The sequence below is a fragment of the Schistosoma mansoni genome, chromosome 1 (genome assembly GCF_000237925.1).
Source record: "Schistosoma mansoni strain Puerto Rico chromosome 1, complete genome".
In the NCBI taxonomy this organism is placed as follows: Eukaryota; Metazoa; Platyhelminthes; class Trematoda; order Strigeidida; family Schistosomatidae; genus Schistosoma; species Schistosoma mansoni.
In genome coordinates this window covers 38,680,685-38,688,948 of record NC_031495.1, presented here as the reverse complement: position 1 = coordinate 38,688,948, position 8,264 = coordinate 38,680,685, and positions in this window count along the sequence as shown.

The window sequence follows — 8,264 nt, the reverse complement described above, 5'->3', positions numbered from 1 at the left end:
TTTAGAGACTAATTTTCGGATGCGAGACCGAAGGTCCAGGGTTCGATTCCCGGGTGTAAGGTAGTAGATTAGCGCCACTGAGAAGTCCCATACCAGGACGAAACAGTCATCAGTAAAAAAGCAGTTCTTTCAAGTTTTCAACGATTGTTTAAGTCATATCGATCAGTGATTTCAATAGAAATCAATAATCTCCACAACCTCATACTGATAATAGTGATAGTAATTGGATACAGCTTTAATCAGCACTATGGATTTACCATGGTAATGAGAAACTGACAGCTAACTCCAATATATATATTTGGTTTGATTTTTTTAGCAGCAACTGCTTCGATAGAACGTGTGAATGACTTACGTATCTTTGTCTATCAATAATCTTGAATGTTTTGTGAACGTTGATAGTATATCCACTCTCTGTTAGATATCCAGCTAATTCATTTTTCAAGCTAATAGGAAACTTTAATACTTTAATACAAATTCTTCATCTAGGCTTTCATTGGAGTAGAGTTTAAGAGTGGGTTCGTGGATGCGCACTGCTGAGGAGTCCCATAATAGGACGAAACGGCCGTCCAGTGCTTCCAGGTTTTCGATGGTGTTAGCTATGCATGTGCATTAGATCACCATTGGGTACACCTTGCTACATATTTCTCGCAACAACTAATCATCTTTCACATTAATGCTTATACTCTTACTACTTCTACCACTATGGGATTTGAATGGACAACTGCATCTCTGTGCTAATGTGGTATGACAACTCGAACTGATGTACGTACGTACGAAGTTCTACGTTGTGACTGACTGACTGACTGACTACTTTGTAGCTTATTGGAGAGAAGCTGTTGTATTTTAGGATAACATTTTGCATAACTTATAAATTTCTGTATTCCAGCAAAGATTCTTTCAGGATATTATCAAGAATAACTCGTCAATTATCAGTCAGCTTTCTGATGTTAAGCACTTCCATTGTAAATTTCAAGAATTAAAAATTGTTTTCTTCTGATATGCAACTTATAATACTACTTATATTCTACTACTAACGAGTAAAACAAATCTAGCTGTGATATTCATAATTAATCCAGGGATATCACATCCTTACGTTTACATATTGTTTCAAGGTTAGATGGTAACTTGGAGATAATAAACAAAACATGATATTGGCGGATGACGGTAGTGGACCTTGTCTTAGTCAGAAGGATAGATACATAGATATCTAAAATTTGCGTGCATTTTAAATCCATTTAGTAATTACAGATTTCTGATCAATTCTCAGTCTTCCCTCTCTAGTGAAAGGTTGAGCAAGGTTATAGAAGGCATATTTATTTAAATTGAACGATCGTAGAATATCACAGGTTGAATAATATGTTTAGAAAAGAAAGAGTGAATAAAAGTAGTTGAAGAAGAAAACACATTTCGTTATTCTATGAAGCGAAGAATTAAAGAAATCTAATATGAAACTTAACTTCATGCAAGTTCTGAAAACATCCTAATTGCGTAAATGCTCACCACGTACTTCATGTCTAAGAGAATCACGATAGACCAAACAAAGTCAAGCTGACAAAATGGTTCAGTAAATATTGTAGTGCCTATAAATATTCATAGTTTAGATCGGAAAGTAATATTTACTGGACAACCATTAAAAATCAGGGATCACCGAAGAGACATTTCGTCCTAGCATGGCGCTTCTCATTAGTGCACATTCACTACTCTGCCATCAAGGGGTCGAACACAAGACCTTCGATCTGGCGCTCAGACACCTAACTTATGGATCATCTATCCAGTATCGAATGGTGTACACATCTAATTCCAATCAGTTAGAGATATTGGTCTATCGTCTTCCATTACCTGGGGGGAATAACTGTTTCCTAATAGATGTGATTGAACTGCACTGGTTATATTCACTTGGTGGTGTTTACTTGTATCTTCCCATTGTTATTTAGGCCTGAAATTTATTCCCAGAGTGAAAATCAACTCTGAGATGCAGGTACATTCAGCTGATGAGTCCCTAATAGGACGAAACGCGCGTTCTGAATTCCACTGTTAGCCACTATCCATCTCCATTGGTTATAGTTTCTCTCTATGACTACGGAATTACCTCTAGAAGTTATTCACCAGTGTTAGTAAAGGGGATTTATGAGGATGGTCATGCAATACCACGAATGTATCAGAGTTAGACACGATAACCACTGGATACCGGCTTAGTGATATGACATTTAAGCTCCCCTTGCGAGGCCGAATTTCGTTGGTTCGACCCCCTGACAGTGGTATAGTAGATCCCCACTTCTGAACGATTATGTTCCCGTACAAATAACTGTTCAACGCTCCTAGGTTTCCAATGGTAGTCTAGCTAAGTTCAGTTCATGAGTTAAACCATAAAAATCTTACAACCTCTACAAATCCCCCATATATATAAATATATCAGGAGTTGATATCGAGTCAAATTCAAAGTAATAAATACAATAAGTAATTACATCCATGCTCTGAAATATTACGTATTTAAAGCCTGTGTTCCTGTATGTATAAGTAACAAGGCAATCAAAACGAGCCCATTTTACGCCTGTTGATTCACTAAAATGCTCCATTCTATGTGAAGTCAGAGCTGATGATATTGCCTAGAATGACAATGAAAGCTCTTCACTCAAATCATTTGCCTCAGAGGACTCAACGCTATCAAAAGGATAGATGTCATTTATTTGAAATTGGGACGTCATAATAATATTGAGGTGAAGGAAAGTTACTGACAAATTTTTGTCATGGTGGCCCTATCAGGTCATAAATATGTTGATTCAGTGTTAAGCCCTATCGGGGATTCTAGCTCCCCAGAAATTACTTGGTAAACTTGTTATTTTTGTGATTTAATTGTGGAAATTTGAATTTCTCGTTTTCGCGTGAAAAGAGACCATTGTTACCTTCGGTTTGTGTTTCTCATCTGAAAGGATCATATACGTCATTGGTTTGTTTTCTCTTTTAGAACGCTGTTTTGTGACTCTTTTCAAAGGCAATTTTGTGTTGTTTATATTACGTATGAGTCCAGTGCCTGCTATTCGTTTTTCTGGACTTCTTGTGGAACGATATATTTTCCCTCGACTGAATCTGATCTTCATCCTATAGTTAGCAAGGTTTGGGCGCAGAGGGGTAGATTAGCTTCTTCCTGCTATTGGGTTGCTGGTTTATGTTCCGTTCGCCAGTACTAAGGTGACATCATATTATCTCGAGCATAGCAACCTTAAACCTTCTAGATTGTGTTTAGGTATTGACGACATCTAATAAACTCGGGTACTATCCCACTTGTAATTCATCAGTTGAATGTGATACCATTCCAAATTAGTGAGAAATGGTGAAGATTTGTAGCTCAGGTGGGTGATTTTGGTGGAGTTTTGTTCTCTGAGCTTGATGGTTTGGTCGAGGAGCCTTCGTCGTTCTTCTGAACGACATCATCAGCACAAACTTCAAGTAGAAATGAAGTATTAGAAGTTCTCTATATATGACTCCCAGTTTGTCCTGTAGGCCTTGATCTTGATTGGTTATTGTTGCGAAGTACCCTCTATTTATTTATTTATTTGAACACATAAATATTGGTACAAAAGGCCACCAGATGCATATACACCACACAAGTTGCTTGATTTGTGTGTGGATTGTGATATTACCTGCGTACCCAGACCGAAGCAGGTGGTTTTCTTAGGGAGCCACACTTGGAGCCTACGATCTAGATCTCTAATCAACAAGGCAGTGGAGCAACGTCAAGAGATTCAGTCTCATGGTAGCCGGTGATCAATGAATGGTTCATACGCCATTTGTTCCCTCAGGATCCTGGAGTCCATGTTCATCATTGATTTGGAATCAGGGTTTTCCAACTCCCCTAAGTTGATCCTCCGTTTCCACCAACCCGGTGAAAGCTCCTGCCGGACATTCGCTTTTTGTCCTCTCAATTTTGTAAACAACATACCCGCCACAAGAAGACAGTGAGTAGGATTTCCATGTCAGTAGCTATGTGAGAGCATTTCAAGAGGGAGAGAACACTTTCCCCATTCTCGGCCGTACCAGGGCATTTGAAGGTGAAATACCCACTAAAATTAAAAATGTACTCGCTTACAAGGAAATTATAACTCAATAAAATCTATGCTGATCATTTTCAAATATGTGAATGATTACTGTCAAACAAATATGTACAAGCTATACTACTACTACTACTACTACTACTACTACTACTACTACTACTACTACCAATAATAATAATAATAATAATAATAACCAATCACATCCATCTCGTTTCCTTGGTAAACATTTTCTGTTTCATTTTTAAAATTATAGACAATATCCATCCCATCGATATATTAGGCAATGAAAATAAGTCATGAAAGTTAGAATTTTCTTTATTACGTCATACAATGTAATTAGACGCTACAATTCTCTCTCTCTCTCTCTCCTTTACTGTCTGGAAAACAAAGATATGAATAGAAGAAAGAAGTGTATTTACAAATTCATTTGTTACCATGACAATATCTTTATTGAGTATATAACCAGACAAACCTAACCAATAAGTTAACAAGTATTTATTATTGATTAAGAATGGTCCCTATTATAATCAGTCAATATTGATCATTGTAGTAGATGGAATTATAACATTTTAAAGTATTTTACTGAATATGAGATTCGATCTATTCTCTTACATATATGTATCAATAGAATTTATAAGGATTCAAGCTAACAACTCTAGTCTATGTATTTATAAGAAATTTGCATGATAGAGTTGTAAAAAATTGCTCAGTTATGAATTAATCTAAATTAGAAAATTATTAAAAACAGAGGAAGACTGAAGAACTGTTTTGTTCTAGCATGATATTCCTCAATAATGAGGATCAACTATCTTATTATCAGGAATCGAATACAAAACCTTGGATCTGGCATGCTCATGAGTTGCTGTGTTCCTTTTGAGTCATCACATGGGTATGACCATGTGATTAGTTGACTTTTATCTCTTGGATTTAAAAATTAGATTTATATCGTTTTGTGTCGATTACAGGTTAACTTAAATAGTCTGACCATATATTCTGACTTTGCGCATAAGACGAACTTCCTTACACATGATGAACAAATGACAGATGGAAATATAGATTTATCTGTAGGTCAAGGTTAGGAAATTTCTGTGTACTGGTCATTTGATTTGTAGACGTATCAATTATGTCTTCCAACAATAGAGGAGATAGTTAGAAGAAACCAGTCTTAAAAAATAGTACACTTCGAGTTACCCCGTTTTTTAACAACACTAGAGCTAGGGTCTTAAAAAACATAGAGCTAACACATCAGGAACAGCGTACAAAGACAGTTTTGTAAAACTGACCTCAAGCTGTTACCATTTAGGATCTATGATCATGCTCTAGAATTGACAAGGACCCCTTTCATTTTAATCATTATAAGTGGAAGTATCCTTCCGTAGTGTGGATTATCGAGGAATAACGATTATTCTTCTACTTCAAATATCTAGAAGATAAACAAAACAGAAGATAACATTGATTTTGAGAAACAATATATATTAAAACAATTCAGGGACAGGTGAACATGAGGTTACTGAGCTGAATGTCTAAAGGTGAATAAGTGTTTTACCTAGTCTGTGCTAGTCTCTAACCTCATTGCATGACCGAAAACCCTGAGTTAGTAATGTTCGTCAACACTAACAAGATCAGAATCAGCTTCAAATGCCAACAAAGTTATTCATTTCGGGTAGTTATCTATCACCAAACACTCGTATTCCTAAACTTTTAAATACCTTATTAAATATGATTCTTCTCCCAAATTGAGGTATCATGAAATGTTTTTGACGTTCTTCCAAGCTGACTTAGTATATTAAAAATAATAATTGATCAGATGAATATTTTTGTATTTATAATACTTGTAAATTAGGGTAATATTGAGGAAATCTGAATAGGGTGGACATATTGCTAATAAGAGACTGATCTATTATAGTCGTAAACGTTAATCAGAAGATTTAAACAACCAATGCACCATAAATGTCTGTATTTGGTTTTACACTACTTTGTATTTTAAAGTAGTTTGATTATTTTTGTATTTTTATATAGATGAAATCATGAGTTAATTGAAGCTTGACCACCATGGAAAACCTGGAAGCACTGGACGGCCGTTTCGTCCTATTGTTTATTTGATCGTCCCGTTGATGTTTAGTACTGTAATTTATCAATATCTTATTGGCATATGGGCATCCTGTGTAGAATACCATGATATTACCTAGAGTTATGAACATTGTAAGCAAAAATATATGGTGGTTATCAGTAGAATCTAGAACACACGTTTCGTCCTATTTGGAACTCGTCAGATGGATTAAGACTTCACACCATTGAACAAACGAATAGCTGTCTGGACTCAGTAGTTAAGTGGATAGGGAGATGACGTCTGAAGCGAACTGTACTGGGTTCGAGTCCCTAAGTGTATCCGGCTGACGAAACGCGCGCCCCGGATTAAATTGCTAGTGACCATCTATCTTTGTTTACAAAGTTTAGTGATAAGTGGTAATTTAGGAGACATTGCCCTGTTGAATACATTTGACAGTAGGGAATTCTTAACATAAATTGTGAAGTATTGCAATAAGTCTCTCTTTACTGTACGTAAAGACTGTGGTTATCCAAAAGTTACGCTTTCTAAATATTTTTTAGTGGTTAGTATCTAGTTCCAGAAGTTAGATGTTTAAAAATTAAATTCATGTTTTCTGTTACCGGTGTGGATTGATATTTGCGATAACATGTTATGTGATTCGACTGTTAAGTTGTATTCGTGCACTCAAGGGTGGAGTGAGGCCATGACGATGTTCAATGCGGTCCAATCAAGAATCAATAGATATTCCAACATAGACCCTACTTATCAATCATGTGGCCACATGTCAATCAAACTAGATAACTAATAGGAATACATAAACAAGTGAGACTTACAGAGCCATATAAGGTCGCCAGTTAAAGACAAGAGCAGTGTGTATTCATGACCCCAACGAAGAGGATCAAAGCCAGAATCTTCAGCCTAAGAGACAAACGCTAAAACCGACCATTGAGCCAGCTCCCAATTGTTTACATCCCTGCATAGAAATTTTACGCTTAATTTTTTATTTAACTACAATTCAAAGGTAAAACTATTCAGTTACAAACGAAAGCCTTACTTTCATAAGATATTGAATACAACAACAGATACATTACTTCTTCACTGTTAGTTTTACAAAATTGTACAACTAACTGATCATTGAGTAGAGATTAGTATCATGTTTGTCTATTCCTTAAGTTCAATGTGACCATGTACCTAAATGGTTTGGTATCTTCAGTATTATATTGAGATCTAAAGTGGTTGAAGGTAGTGGAAAGAAAACTCAGTCTTACAAGAGGTCAGTCACTGTCCAGGATAAGTCAATGGCAACATCACAGACTAATAAATTGGATGATGTGGATTCGGGTCAAACAGAGAGCATCAATTCATTTAAGATTATAAATAAACTTTCCTGTTAGCACATAACATAGATCCAGATTTTCCTACCAACTACCATAAACTACCTAACATTTTAAAAGGACTATGCTAACTAAGCATATCCATCATGTTATCTAACCATCAAATTATACTTACAGTTAAATAATGAACTATTCGAGACATCAATCTATCGGCAATAACAACCAAATATTCAAACAGTTATTTACAATCTGACTAGTTGTTTGATAGTCTGAATATATTTTATATAAAGAAAATAATCTGGAGAACTACAACAAGCATCATCAATAAGGTACAAGTATTTGTAAGTAGTTGTCTACGCAATATATTTAATATCTATTGGTCGGATACCATCAACAACAGCCTTCTGTGGGAGAGTACAAATCAGCTTCCAGTTAAAGAGCGAATCAGAGAAAGATGACGGAAGTGGATAGGACATACATTGAAGAAATCAACAAACAGCATCATGCGTTAAGCCCTAACTTAGAATTCTGAAGGGAAACAGAAAATTGAAAGACCAAATAACATACTGTATCAGGAGTTGAAAGCAGACATGAAAAAATATGAATACTAACTGGAAAACATTATCCAAGATAGAGTTAAATGGAAAATATTGGTAAACCGCCTTTGATTTCTTTACAAGTAATAACAAGTATAAATGAATAAGTATTATTAATTCATTATTTAAATTATAATTAACTATTCATATTATAGAGTTGAGATCATGAGTCAATTGAAGCTAGACCACCATGGAAAACCTGGAAGCACTGGACGGCCGTTTCGTCCTATTA